The 15,963-nt window shown below is 34.0% G+C and overlaps 1 non-coding gene across 1 annotated transcript; it reads left to right on the top strand.

Moving 5' to 3' along the window:
• The first annotated feature begins 7,577 nt into the window (after positions 1–7,577).
• On the top strand, positions 7,578–7,736 carry LOC118620855. Its single transcript, XR_004957554.1, has one exon. It is a non-coding gene; the product is annotated as a U1 spliceosomal RNA (small nuclear RNA).
• The last annotated feature ends 8,227 nt before the right edge of the window (positions 7,737–15,963 follow it).

The following is a 15,963-nucleotide window of genomic DNA, read 5'->3' as shown; positions in this document are numbered from 1 at the left end:
TAAAATTTGAATACTTGACTATGTACCAGGCACTTTTCTAAGAGCTTAACCATATTAACTCACTTAATCCTCATAGCAGTCCTATGAGTAATATCATTATCTTAATTTTACTCATGAGGACACAAAGGTACAGAGAGATTATGTAAATTTCTACATGTGTTAATTGGTCACAGAGCCAATAGGAAGGAGTAAAGTATTATTTTCCATATGTTTCCAATAGCTATGTGGTCACACCTTGAAGTACGAGGTATATATCTCTATTTTGTCTTTAAATGTTATCCTTGAGTTACTCTAAAACAAGCTACCAAAGAAGCTGAGGGGTTTTCCTCCCCTTCTCTACTTTTTGGTTTTCTGCACAATTCTTCCATTCCACCAAGAACACGTTATACGACACAGCTCAGGTCTCTTAGAATCTTCTACAAACATGTTAGCCAACTTGCATTTGACATACATAAACTTGCTTGGAATTCTGGCAAGAAGATTAACCAGTTCATACTGTTGTGATATTGTTAGATAACAGGTTGAACTCAAGAGAATTATGACCAGTAGACAGAAAGAATCTCTCAGTAGAGATTAAACTAGGAAAAATTATGTGTTTTCCTAGGGAAAAAATGCTCCCGTTTAAAGCCTATAAACCATATTATGGACTCTTCTATCCCCATTAAAGAACATTAACACATTGTGCTATTTAGGAAATAATTTTACCATACATCGCTAATTAAATAAAAAGTGCAAAATTTCAAAGTGTTTTAAATAAATTTAAAATTTCTTATTTATTGTATTAAAATAAATTGAGTCATGTAACAACAGATGTTATTTTTTCTAGTATGAATATGTTTCAGGAATCCTGGGACAGGTATGGTTTTACATTATTTGTAAATGTTGGTAGATATCATCTGTTAATATCATGAAAAAAGATCAAGATAAATTTTTAAATTTCAGTATATATATATTTTTTTTAATCCTCACCCGAGGATATTTTTCCATTTTTTGTACAGATAGAGTGGGAGGGAGGGAGAGGAAGGGAGAGACAGACAGAAACATCGACCACCAGGGCCGGGGACAAACTGCAACCGAAGTATGTGCCCTTAGCGGGAACCGAACCCGGGTCTCTTCAGACCGCAGGCCGACGCTCTAACCGCTGAGCCAAACTGGCCAGGGCTAAATTTCAGTATTTTAAAAAGGTTGATGTTCCATATAAAATGATCTTATACACATTAATGATCACAAATAATGTTTTTACCAGGCAAGTAATTACCACTCAGTAGAATTAACACACTCCATTTTATTTATTTATTTATTTATTTATTTATTTATTTATTTAATCTTCACCTGAGGATATTTTTTCATTAATTTTTTTAGAGAAAATGAAAGGGAGGGAAGGAGAGAGGGAAACATCAATATGAGAGAGACACTTCTATTGGTTGCCTCCTGTAGGACATTGATCAGAACCAGGGATTGAACCAGCAACTCAGGTACGTGCCCTTAACCAGAATCGAAGACTCTCTAACCACTAAGCCAAACTGGTCAGGGCAACACATTTCATTCAGTGCATGGAAAAAATAAGACTAATTATGATAAGCTGGAATGCTTTCCATTTGGAAGCAAAATTGTCAGTGTATAGGCCGTAATTGTTGTATATGTATATATGTACATGGCAGTGATTTCTGTGAGCTTTCAATGGCTCGTGTTTTCAAGTCTCTTGACACTCCCAGTGTGAGTTCATCAAATTATGCCGATATATCTAATTCGAATGCAGACTTCGAGGCCTGATTTGTCCTTAATAAGCATATAATCCAATCAATGACTGAATTGGTTGTTCTTCAAATTCTGTTCTATTGTATAAACTGCATTTCTGCTTGGTCTCCTAATTCTCTTATGATTAGAATTCCCACTGTGCACTTTATTCCTCTGGTATCAATAGACTTTATCCAAATATCCATCAAATAGATTCCTACCCATCTCTGGGTCACATGCTAGAAAAAATATACTACTAATGTGATTACAAAAATTACTGTAAAATTCCTACATTAATTCCTATCTATAGTTCTTATAGTTCTTATGTTCGACTCAATGAAACAAATGAGACAGTTCTCTATACTCAAATATAGCCTTTTAAAAAATGAAAAGTTCCCACATGGGTTAGTTTGTCATGTACAAATATTGTAGGAATATATATTGTAGGAAAATATTGTAGGAAGTATAAATCATGAATATTTTCTTATTGGTTATGTGTTTTTGCACTACTCAATTATGCTCTCTAAAAACTGGTTTCCTTATTTTTAAATGTGCAAAATAATGCTTATAGGATTATCATATAATTATAGACATAATATTCATCATTAACCAGATCCACATTAAAACCTTAATGGAGTAGACAGTCAATAATTTGTTATTAGTCATTATCTTAAATATCAATAATAATATATGACAAAATAAAATTTAATTTTACTATAAAATAAAAAGTGTAAATGATAATGTAATACTAACAATACTGTGCTTCCTATTTCAGATATTTTCAGCAACACATAGTTAAGGAAACTCCTCTCAATTAATTCATTTTAAATACTTATTAACGATCTACAAGGTGATAGGCACCATTTTAAGTGTTGAGTTATTCAGTAGAAATAGTGTCTCATAACATGGAGCTCTCATTCTAATAAATGCAATCATAAATAAATAGTAATAAAATAAATACTGAAAAGTAAGTAGATAAGAAATTATTGGAAATAGTGAGACTGACTGAGTGGCCATGTAGGACGAGTGGTTAGAAAAGACCAAACAAAAGAGTGATGCTGTGGCCTGCGTCTTGCATGATAAAAAAGAACAAGTTAGGCACATCTTTTGACCATGAGAATATTGTTCACTCAAGACATTCTCTAACGTATTATCCAACTTGTTTAGATTTGAATATTTTAGACAAATATGTTATGGGCTTATCCATTAAATATTAGTAGTAGTATATAGTAAACTCATTCTCATTATTGATAGTAGTGATCTATAGCTGTTATTTATTCTTTAATTATGCTAACATTCATGAAGCATCAGTGAACATTAACTTAACATTTGTTGCCAGTCATCCGAGGGAAGCGGCAGGGCTGCTGGGAATCCCAGGTCACCGCTGACTTCCTATGTTTGCCACATTCTCTTCCAGGAGACTCCCGTGACGTGGATACATTGTTGAAACATTACATTGTCATCACTAAAGTGATGATAATAACAGTATTTATTTTGTAGTCTTTTGAAGATGATATGAAATGCTGTTTATAACCTAACCCAGTACCTGGTATATACATTCTAAGAAGCCCAGTAGATTCCTGGAACCATGTTAATACCGAATGTACTGTACTGTATATACTACATTTTTCCTATGCATACACACCTATGATAAAGATTATATTATAATTTAGGCACATTAAGAGAATAATAAAATAGGAGAATAACTAATAATAAAGTAGGACAATTAGACCAATATACTGTAATAAAAGTTACGTGATCTCTCTCACTTGCTCTCAGGATATCTTATTGTTCTGTACACATGCTTCTTCTTGTGATGATGTGAGAGAATCAAGTACCTTCTTAAGCCAAGAACTTTTACTTTTTCACTTAAAGAAAGCATTTTGCAGCTTCTCTTTGGTTTATCTGAATTTCCAGCATCACTACTCTTGCACTTTGGAGCCTTTGTAAGTAAAATAAGGGTTACTTGAACGCAATCACTGTGATACTGCCACAGTTGATTTGATAATGGAGATCGCTACTAAGGGACCACCAGGCAGGGAGCGCACACAGTGTGGAGGTGCTGAACGAAGGGAGGATTCATGTCCCGGTGGGACAGAGCAAGATGACACAATTTTGTCACCTTGTGTAGAAACAGCACAACATTTAAAATTTATGAATTGTTTATTTCTGGAAACTTTCATTTAATAATTTCAAACTGAATTGACTATGGGTAACTGAAACTGCAGAAAATGAAATGGTAGATAATGGGGTCTACTGTAACAATGGTTTTATTTTAACTAAAATGATTTAAGAGGGTGGGGTTAGGCCACCACTGTTTTTACAGTATGAGAGGTACATTGATAAAGGCACACAGTGCAATAAAAGCATACAGAGAAGCCCGTCCCCATTAACAAAAGGGTCAATAATGAATTCAAAAAATGGATTTCAGATATGAACGCATGGGAATGCTGTCCACACCACTCACGCGGTGGTGTTCGGAGGCTCGTTGGAAAGCAGAAGTCACTCATCAAAGTAAATCATGAGGCCTGTGCAGGGACTGCTTCTACCGAGATTAATCACACATCCTGTTTGAAATTACCGGTCACTAAATATGGGGGGAATTATAAGATACAAACACAATACATGTGATTCTCTATAATGTTTCCTTCTGGGCCAAAAAATTTATAAATTGCATGACTTTCTAAGCACAAGGAATTAATGTGGGGCAACTATACCTAATCCATGCTATTACCCAGACTAAAGTCTTTATTTGCATCACTTTTAGATCAAGTTAAAGCAATGTATTGAAAGATCTGACTTTCAAGAAGAGGAATCCAGGAATATATCTGCATTTAGTGTTTTAAAGAAAAAGTTTCTCTTATCCTTTGGAGTAAATAATAGTATAAAAATCCAAATGGAAGCCTATTGAACACCTTCTTGAATCAAATAAGTTATCCAGAGAATGAGAGATTGTGTCTATCCCGTAGGAAAAAAATAAAGCACTATGAATTATTTTTTCACCATAACTTCTATGCAGAGTTCATTAAAATTGCCTACATCAAGTAAAATCATTGTTCTATCCTTAGTATTAATCCACAATTAATAGAAACATTTCTACTGTGTTAAATGAATGCTGACTTATAGCTTTAAATTTGAAACCAATTCTAGACATGGCCAAGGATGTTCCAAGGTTCTAATCAAGTGAGTCCTGAAGCTGATCCTGTCCCGGTACTCTTCTGTTTTGATATTCTACTCCCCCCATTGCTGTGTGGCTATCTTACAACGTAGTTTCGAAGCATTGTGTTCTTATTGCAACATCTGTATTACATGAATAATTTATCTGAGAGTATGAATGTCCCAAGAATAAAGCTCCACTTTCAAACTGAATACTACTAATAGCTGCTCCACAAATCATTTATTTGTTTGTCTCTTACAAGAAATTCTTTATCTTATGCATTCTTGGGCCATTTGATTAATTATGTACACATTTTTTTATGTGATGAATGCCTACTATGTTCTATTGACCATAACACCATGACTTTCCTGTCTGGTCTGACATCCCATTCTTGTACCTACTTTGAGGCTCATACCTATTATCATTAGAATAAGTGTCCCAAGGGTTGTATCTAGGAGGCACAATGATCTTTTGGCATTGGGGAAAGACTTGAAAACTGCCCACAATCGAGTCTCATAATTATAAAAACATATTATTTGATTTAGACCACACTGATTGTATTTGGATTCTCATTTTCATATGAAGGGACTATTTAAATCAGTTTCACATTCTCTCAGTGCTATTCTGGTTCTTTTTAATTTCAGCTACTGAGTTGATAGGGCTCAAAGGAAAACAAAATGAATTTATCCATCACTGAACACAATTAATTGTGTATTAGCCTCTTTAGGAATGAAGTTAGATAAAATTACTTAATCACAATTTTTCAGGGAAAAAATATAAATAATTAAGCACTCTGACTATGACTCTGATAAGAAAAAGCAAAATTCAGCACATTCAAGCAAATGCCTATCAGTTAAGGAAATTACTTGCAGGGAATATTCTGTTATTATTATAATTGATTTTGTCCCATATAGTAACACCTTCAGGTTGAGCCTTCTGGCTGAGGCTACTATTTTTTTTTATTATTATTATAGAACTCTATATAATAAGAGTGGAAGTCAAGGTTAGAGAAATAGTTACAATAGCTCCATTATTTATTAATATCTCTATTTTTCTTTCTTCACATCTCAGATAACTTAAAAGTGACTATGAAGTCCTGCATTATAATCAAATCACTAAAACTGGAGCAGTTTTTTCACCTGAACCTACTGCAAAATATGTTGGACACAACCATGAGAATTAAGGAATTACTTGTGCAAAGAATTGTCAAGGGCACCCATTTTTATTTCTTTTGTTATTGCTTTTGTTGTTGTTTTGTTTTGCTTTTGGGATTTTTTGTACAGTCGCTTCATACTTGAGGCTCAAAGACCCATATTCTGGAGAGACAGATATCTGTTCGTGATGTGGAGAAAGATATTTCCTGTTTGATAGAGTATTGGCTTCAAATATCAAGTATATTTGTTTCAAGTATACTTAAAACTTTGCTGATTCTTAGGCAGTGAAACACCAAACCAAAAGAACCTTAGTCATTCATTAATTGATACAAATAGCCATTCTCTTATTTTTAACAAACATCTTAGTTCTCTTTATTTTAAAAACAATTTCTTAATGATTTTTATTACTCAAATTTTAAATGTTGGCATTACGCAGAAAAACTGTGTCTCTACTCATGTTTTTGTTTATTTGTTTTCACTTTTTCTATTAGAATATATCTGGTTATTGGTTTATGGATTATCTTTGGTTAATAAATTCTATTCTATCCTCTGAACTCCATACCTACAAGTCTATATTCATAACAGTTTTATTTCAGAAGCACCTGAAATAATTCCCATCAGAATTATTGATTTACATTATTGAAACCTACTTATTTCCCTTTTAATTCCATTAAATCACATCATTTTCAAACAGAATCCTGGATATTTACCTAAATTCAGTCCTGTCCCTACACATAATAACCCAGTTCTAGAGTAAATTCTATTAAAGTAGCCTTTAAGATGTATCATAATTTCACCTACTATTCTCGATCTCAACTCTTACTGCAAACATCTCTCACTAGGACAATGGCAGTCTTTTTCTAACAGAAATCCCTGCTTTCTACTTTGGTTTGCTATTATTCTTTTTGTATAAAAATTACCTGGAACTTTTAGAAATGTAAATCACAAACTATTTCCCAGTTTATAACTACAGATAGGGCTTCTGGAATGGTGTTGTGAGGTCTCTGGGGGAAACATTTATAAGCTGGTCAAAGTTAGGCAAAGTACTCATTCAAGTCATTCAAGTATCTTGAAGGAGCAGCTAGCTACTCTCTGTCAGAATCCTAGCTGCCTTTTAGGCAGAAATTGACAAGCTTTCTCTAAAATTCATCTGGAAATGCAAGAACCCAGAATACCCTAAACAAACTTAAAAACAAAAACAAAAACCGAAGTTGGACATACACTTCTAGATTTCAAGATTTATAAAAAGCCACAGCAATCAAGACGATAAGGTAATGGCATAAAGGTAGACATATATATCAATAGATACGTATAGATAGTCCAGAAATAAACCATTAATTTTGAGGCCAACTGGTTTTCACCAAGAGTATCAAGACAATTAATTGGGGAAAAAAATAGCCTTTTCAAAAAATGATGCCTACCACTGAATATCCACAAAAGAATGAAGTTGGACCCCTCTGTTTATCATTCCATAGGAAAAAAATTAACTTACAGACCTCATTGCAAATGCTAAAACTAAAACCATTTAGATACTTACCTGGCAGGGAGCTTCCAGGATCACAGAGGTGGTTCTCCCAGTGTGAGGCGTATCTGTTTCACTCTGGATGCCCTGACCCCTGTGATTGTCCCAAATGTGGGAAATTTGACTGCACACATGGTGGCGGGGACTGCGTGTGCCCTCTCCCCTGGCTTTGTCATGTAAGAGGCAGACTTCTCACCCATCACAAACAACACAAATTTTAGAAGAAAAACATAGGAGAAAACTTTCATGACCTTGGGTTAGACGATTGTTTTTAATATAAGATACCAAAATCACAAGTGACAAAAGAAAAAGCCAATAATTTAGACCTTTTAAATTTAAAATTGTGTGTGCTTCAAAGAACACCATCAGGAAAGTGAGAAATAAACACCCACAGAATGGAAAAACAACACAGGAAAGTCATATATTTACAGAGAATATGTGTCCAGAATATGTAAAGATTTCTCACAACTAAATAATATAAGATCAATAACAACATTATTAAATGGGAAAAGGATTATAGTAAACATTTCTCCAAAAAGTTATATAAATTATCAAGAAGCACATAAAAAGATGTATTAAGCACAGAGCTCAAGACTATTCATCATTACGAATATGAAAATCAAAGCCACAATGAGATAATGCATTATATGCACTAAGATGGCTATAATTAAAACACAGACAATAAGAAGTGCTAACAAGGATGCCATATTGTTCCTAATAGATCCAAAGCAGACAAATTCAAATGTCTAACAACTGCTGAGTACATAACAAAATGTGGAATATACAATGAAATATTATTTTGCAATTAAAAGGACAGAAATACATAACATGTAATATAACATGGGAACTTTGAAAATAAAGAGAAAGCAGCCAGTCACAAAAGAGAATATATTGTATAATCATTTTTAAATAAAATATCCAAGGCAAGAAAATTTATAGACACCAACATTAAGGTTAGTAGGTTAGTGGTAGTCTAGGACTCAGGGGATTTTCTGTGGGAAGAATGACTGCTAATCTATAGAAGATTTATTTTTGGAGTAATAAAGATGTTTTTAAATTCGATTATTCTTATACAAAATAAAGACAATTAAATTGTGCTTTTTTAAGTGAGACTATTTTGTGCTGTGTGAATTGAATCACGATAAAGCTACTTTATATAAAATTTAAAATATATATAAGAACAAGAAAAGCATTAATTGGTTACCAGCACAATAAAATAAATCCAAATTCTAACTTCCTTCCAAAATTTATACAGGATCCTTTGGGCTCTGTCCCTACTTGCTTCTTTTCACTTCTAGCTACCTACCTATCACTCATTTTCTCTAGCCACACTGGACTCTGTTCATCTCTGAAAGTGTCCCAACATTTGTGTATTTTTCCATATTACTACCATGGTACACAGTCTTTTGTTCTCTGTTCTTAAATATCTTAACTCTGTATTTATTACTGTTTCTTTGGCATTGTTCAAATCCCAGCACACATTTATCAACTCAGACAGGTTTTCTCTCACCATCCCATCACAATCCATTCCTTCTGACCCGAGCTATCACAACCTTTTCTTCATTAGACTTCAGAGGACTATTTAACGTTTTAATCTGTTTGCTGGCTTTTTCCCACTACCTTGAGGGCATGATGGGTATAATGACTCTGATCTTCACTCACCCTGGTCTCCAGTGTCTAGTATTATACCTGACATGAAATAGACTCCGTTGTGAACTTTTAAATAAATAAAAAGAATACAGTATATACTACATTAGCTGTGCCCACCTAGCACCTAAACTCTAATAGTGAAAAAGAAAATGCTGGAATAAGTATCAGAACAAATAGTGATTCTGCTGTCAGCAGTGACTGGATTAATACCTTTGGAAAAGGTTTTTTAAGTCCCACGTCCTTTTTCTCCCTTCCCAAACAATGGTCCTGGTACAATACAAGATGGATTCACCTACAATACAAGATGGATTGAAAATTTCAAAAAAATTAAAACAACTATGAGGTATCACCTCACACCTGTCAGAATGGCTGCCATCAACAAATCAAACATCAAGTGCTAGTGAGGGTGTGGAGAAAAGGGGACTCTAGTACACTGCTGGTGGGAATGCAGACTGGTGCAGCCACTATGGAAAACACTATGGTGTTACCTCAAAAAGTTAAAAATTGAACTTCCACTTCTAGGAATATACCCTAAGAAGCTGAAACACCAATCAAAAAGAATATATGTGCCCCTATGTTTATAGCAGCACTATTTACAATAGCTAAGATCTGGAAACAGCCCAAATGTCCATCAGTAGATGAGTGGATTAAAAGCTGTGGTACATGTACATAATGGAATACTATGCAGCTGTAAGAAAGAAAGATCTTTTATCCTTATCCTTTGAGATGGCATGGAGGGACCTGGAGAGTATTATGCTAAGCAAAACAAGCCAAACAGAGAAAGACAAATATCACATGATCTCACTTATTTGTGGAATATAATGAACTAAACAAACTAATGAACAAAATTGACCCAGAAACATAGAGGTGGGATACGGACTGACAAGCCTCAGGGGCGGGGGTTGGGGGGAAGAGATAAACCACAGAACTTATATGCATGTACGCATGACCAGTGGACATAGACAACAAACCTGGGAATGGGGTGGGTGTGGGGGTTTGGGGCGAAGGGTATCAATGGGGGAAAAGGGAGAAACATCTGTAACAAATTACTAAAAAAAATTTTAAATAAGATAAAAGATAGTTCTAGCTTTTATAAATCATAAAATGATGCTCAAATAAGAATGAGAGTGCCACAATATCACAAGGCACTCCAAAACCATCCTAATAATTGCTCTCAATGGGTTTCTTTCCTCTATCAGAAATATCTTTGTCACAGATAACAATCTGAATCTCTCCTATATTACTCTACTTCAAATCTAAGGTTAGCATTTGCTTTGTCATTGATTTTCTTTTAAGAAAACTATTAACTTTCCAATAGATTATTATCTCTCTCCACCTATCTGTTCACCATCAGAATTGTCTTTTGGAAAATTCATGAGTATAGAACAATTTGACTTTAACAGTTATTTTGACCATTCAAGTTTTCTTTCACAATTTTTATAAAGACTTCTTTATTCCTTTAAAGGTATAATTTAAAATGTCTGAATGGAAATGAAACTGACATACTCTTATCACTATTTAGAGTTATACAAAGGATGGTTAACAGAACACTTTCAAATATATTATCATACGTGGTTTTAACAATAATTTTTATTCCAGCTTTACAGTTGATAACACTGAGAACCACAAATGTTAACATTTTTGCCTATGTTCAGAAAGAAAGTAAGTCGAGTGCATAGGACTTAAACCTTAAATTAGCTCGCCAACTACCATTAAAAGATTAAAACAGACTTTGATTTTCCTAGTTTTAGCCCTTGTCTCCTTTCTTTCTTTCTTTCCTTCTTTTCATTTTTTTTCATCTTCCCTTTCTTTTTCTTTTTTTTGTTATCCCACTTCCCTACAATTTTTCTGACATTAGACAGTTTATAGACAATCCATAGTCTTACAAAAGTAGTTCTTAAAATAACTGTTCTGACAGCTGACAAAAGAAGATTGTACCAAAGATTCTAAACAAGAGACATGAAAGACAAATAGTCTTCCATCTGTACCAATCACTACTTTGGTAGCAATTAAAGATAAGGAAAATAGAGAGCTGGGGAAGACTCCTCAAGCACACAGCCTTCTTCATCCTCAACGTACAGAACTCCCTTCCTGCTAGGACCTAGGAGTTACCTGAGTTAAGGTGTTCTCTGCGTGCATCATCTGATTAAAGCCTTCGATCACAATTTGAGTAATTTTACTATTTTTTTTTTTAGATTAACACTTCTTAAAGGCAGAAAATTGATTGCATTTATTGATACATATCACACAGTTTCTCAGACCTAACCAACATCCTTTGTTCAAATGCTTCTCAATAAGATCAGATAGTTTCATAATCATTTCCTAGTTCAGTGAAACCAAGTCATAATTCTATGCCACGTGCATTTTCTAAATATCATTGAAACGAGATGGAACGAATTATTACTTTACATGCTCAATATAGTTTCCATCTTTCTCTAGCTAATATATATTAATATATATATATATATATATATGTATATTGGCATCTGTGTGGTCTTGTTTATCCTTCTTTCACTATTTTTTCTCTCTAAACTAAAAAATATGAAACCTTGACCAGAATTTACACTTGAAAATCAATTATAGTTCTCAGAGTCTCCCTGAACACTTTAAAGGTGGGATATGTATTAAAACTACAACTTCCTCATAAAAGTGTTATTATCATATTACATAATTTATGTAAGATTCCTGAATCAGTTTGTGAAACCTTGGGTTATCAGATAGATTACACAGAATGTGATTTGTATTCATTTTATTTAAAAGCTTCATAAAATAGGATGAGAAACATGAGGTGAGACTATGAGTAAAATGATATTCAAAGAGAAAGAAAAAGAAACAAGTGGATATTTATGCTTTTAACTAACCCTAGTTTTGTATGGTAACATTTAAGACTATTAGCAGACTGAAAGCTTAACCCTGTGAATGTTCTAGTATTTATAATTTATGAACCAGCACAAAATGCAGTCATTTGAAGAATATAGTTGATTCAGTTGGTTCCATAACCATATGGAAGCATTTTTATAATTAAGTATAAATATTCTTAAAGAAAACAGAAAAGTTTTATATTAGAAGGCTTAATCAAAGCAGTGATAAGAAATGATCCTCCAAAAATATCAGATTCTAGATTGTTGTAGAGATCAAAGCATAAAAAAGGTCTTAATAATTATAACAGATGTCTGAAACATACTCAAACACACCCGTAGTCTAATGCCCACATAAAACAAACAGCAATACTGCCCTGGCCGGTTTGGCTCAGCAGTTAGAGCCTCAGCCTGCGGTGCAGAGAGACCTGGGTTCAGTTCCCGCTGAGGGCGTGTGCCTTGGTTGCAGTTTGTCCCCGGCTCTGGATGGGTTGTGCGGGTGGCAGCCACTCGATGTGTCCCTTTCACGTTGATTTTTCTCTCTCTCCCTTCCTCTCTTTCCCTTCCACTCTATCTGAACAACAACAACAAAAACAAACAGCAGTACTAAAAAGCTAAACTTTTTATGTGATTCAAAAAAAAAAAAGTTGTGCTAATGCTACAATTGGTAGCTATCTGAGCCTGAACAATCAAAAACTACAAACTATTGTTACAAATAGTGTATAGATCATCTGAAGCATATTTTAAACAACTGTGTTAATAATAACCTTTCTTGTTCATTCAGATATACTTAAAGTACCTAAAGCCACAGTCAGTAAATACCGGGGTGAGAATTCCGGCGCTGGTCTGTGCCTTCCAAGTGCTGGTGTGGGGAAGGATTCTGGTTTCCATTGTAAAGGGGAAAGAAATCTAAATAAAAAGTTTTTTTAAATTATATTTAGCCTCATTTGTTTCAGTGATATGAAATATGACTATGTCTTAGTCAGTTTGTGTTGCCATAACTAAATACCATGCTGGGCCCTTTAAATAACAGAAATGGATTTTTCCAAGTTCCAGGGGCCAGGAAGTCCAAAGTTAAGGTGCCCGCTGATGGGATTTTGCTGAGACCTCTTGTCCTGGCTGCAGTTAGCAGCTTTCTTGCTCTATGCCCACAAGGCATGTGCATTTGTGAAGAAAGAGATTTCTCTTTCTCTTTATAAATCCACCAGTCCTCTTGGATTAAGACCCTATTTTATAACCTTATGTCATTTTCATTACTTCCTAAAGCCCGATCTCCAAATACAGTCACATTAGGGGCTAGGGTTTCAATATATGAATTTGGGGGGCACTTTATTCAGCCCATAGAAAAGCACGTGCTGACATTTGTCACCACAATATAATCCCTAAAAAGATTCTGTCTGGGAGCCAGAGAAATTCCTGGAAGACATATGAATTATATCACAACAATAATTTTAGAAGATCTTAACATTCTTTATTTTTACCAGAAAATCAAACAAGACAAAGTTTGTTATTTTTAGATAAAATTGACCTTTCAGTGCAAAATGAATTGGCACTCAGCGGTCTCTTATGTAAAGCACAGTTTATAAGAAGAAAAATGAAGTGATTAAGGAACACTTCAGAATTAGGACTTGGCCCATAATTATCTACAAGTCAAGACCAAAACTATGAATTATGAATATCATATAAGAGAGGTTAGAGATAATGCCGGAGGAAAGTGTGTCTGAGTTAATTAACAATACCAAGATAAAGAGTTTTCAGTGGGAGAAAGATTTGCCATTTTTATTTGCTATATATATTTCCTTAATTTATTAAATAGTAGCTTTGTTGGTATATATGTAAATTTGGCATTGTTTCGTAAACCACGATTCCTGCAGGTTAGTTAATGCTTTTGATTTAAGGTAATACAACCTTTGAAATCAGACTGTTGATTAACAATGCTATTGGAATTTCAGCTTTCTTGTCACTTTGAAATAAACCTGTGAACCTTTAATTCACATGTCCTTAGCATTCATGTTTTTGCCGATTCTCATACCACACTCAGTTCCCCTAAGTGAATAAAATAGTGATCAGTTCATTGATTTCTAAAATGTTTTATAAAGTAGAAATTACCATTCCAAACTGAAGGTAGTATGAGCCATAAAAGCTGATTTTTTTCTCGATATTCTGTGCATATGAGGTAAGACCCCGGGAGAAGTAATTCCTGAATGACCACACCTGAAAGTGTATTATTGCTGCTCTCTCCTGCATAGACACCTTCATTTTGGAATAAAACTGTAAATATTGTCATCCAAAGTCCATCAATATTATTTAGCCGATTTGAGAATAAACTTTCAGCTTCACATTTTATGGTGAAAAAAAAAAAAATGTGCAAAGGGACACATGAGCCTCTAATTTAGTTTATGGAAGTTGAATCCTGTTTGGGACATTGACATTAAATTAACGAAACTACTAAACAAAACACTAGAACTGAAGACATGGAGGACCACTTTTCTGACAGTTTCAATCTATTTTCATTGGAAGAATGTTTAGAATCGTTTTGTTGTTGGTGGTGTTTTATGTGATGACAGCGCAACCTAAAAAAGAACTGTTTCTACAGGAACAGACCATTGATTTCATTCATTTCCATTTTCGAAAGCATTCAGGTCATCGCTACCAAGTTAAACAGAAGAGTACGTACAATTAAAGCAAGTCTCTGTTACATGCAAGTGGGTAAACAAATATTTTTAAAGTCAATGATTGGAATATAGCAGGTAAAAGGGTGGTTGAGGCTGTTTGCTAAGGTACAGCTATCTTACACTGATTTATAATATGCACAGCGTAGTGTTGATATTAGGAGTAAAAAAATTATATATATGTATTCTAAAAAGCATTCATCTTCACACTAAAACATGTATTAATGACTATTTCTCACTAGACAGTAACTACAGGAAAAGTGTGAAGTTTGAACCTGACCCACATAGAATTTTTGTGGTCCGTGGACAAAAATGAAAACATATACTTCCTCTGGTTCTCTAACTGGAAAGTTCTGAGTGGCATTCATTTCTGGTTTGGAAGCGAATCACCTGTGGCTGGAACCTCGGAATGGAACATAGTAACCGTAACATAAATTTTATGGAAAACAATTCAAGCAATTTCAAATAAGGCTGAGATAAATTTCTCCTCTGAAGCACTCTCACATTGTGCTTTAGAACCAGAGCAATCTGTTGCAAATACTTGTTCAAAAGTTAGTTTAAGGCACTAAGTCTGTAGGTCTAGAATTAGGCAGAATAATATCCGAGTTTGAACAATAACTAGATTAGTGGTAATTTATTATTTTTTAAAGGTTATCAGTATGGAGCTAATGAGTAAAATATAGAAGTTTTTCTGTTATTATATAGTATAACAATAATATTATGTAGTATTACTCTCAGGGGGTATTTTATGGGAATGCTATAACCATATTCATTAAATTTAAATATCTTACAAAATTCAAGAAAATGCCATTAAACCCCATGTTTAGATATACAAGAAAAAACTAGCAAGAAAGCCCAATAATGGTTTTCTGATTATTTTATTTCCTCACCTTTACTTTATGCTGAAATTTCTAGCGCTTGTGTCTTGAGTTAGCTGGAGTTTAGATGAGGCTCTGTGAGCCACAGGCAAATAATCAATGAACAACATTCAGCCTCTGTAGTTCCTTTGTTTGCTTTGATAGTAATAATTATGCATTTTAACTGAGAGTAGTGTGTATTTGGTAGTTAAATATTTTTAGCGTATGGGAAATGGAGCATACTCACACAAATTAACAAAATCTGAGTCTAACAGTACTCCCATTCCACAAGACCATTTCGGATTGCTTTGTCAAGTTTGAGGTTTTTTACATTACATTTCATTAAGACTTTTTTC

The sequence above is a fragment of the Molossus molossus genome, unplaced genomic scaffold, assembly GCF_014108415.1.
Source record: "Molossus molossus isolate mMolMol1 unplaced genomic scaffold, mMolMol1.p scaffold_m16_p_1, whole genome shotgun sequence".
NCBI lineage: Eukaryota > Metazoa > Chordata > Mammalia > Chiroptera > Molossidae > Molossus > Molossus molossus.
This window is presented reverse-complemented; position numbering and strand designations above follow the sequence as displayed.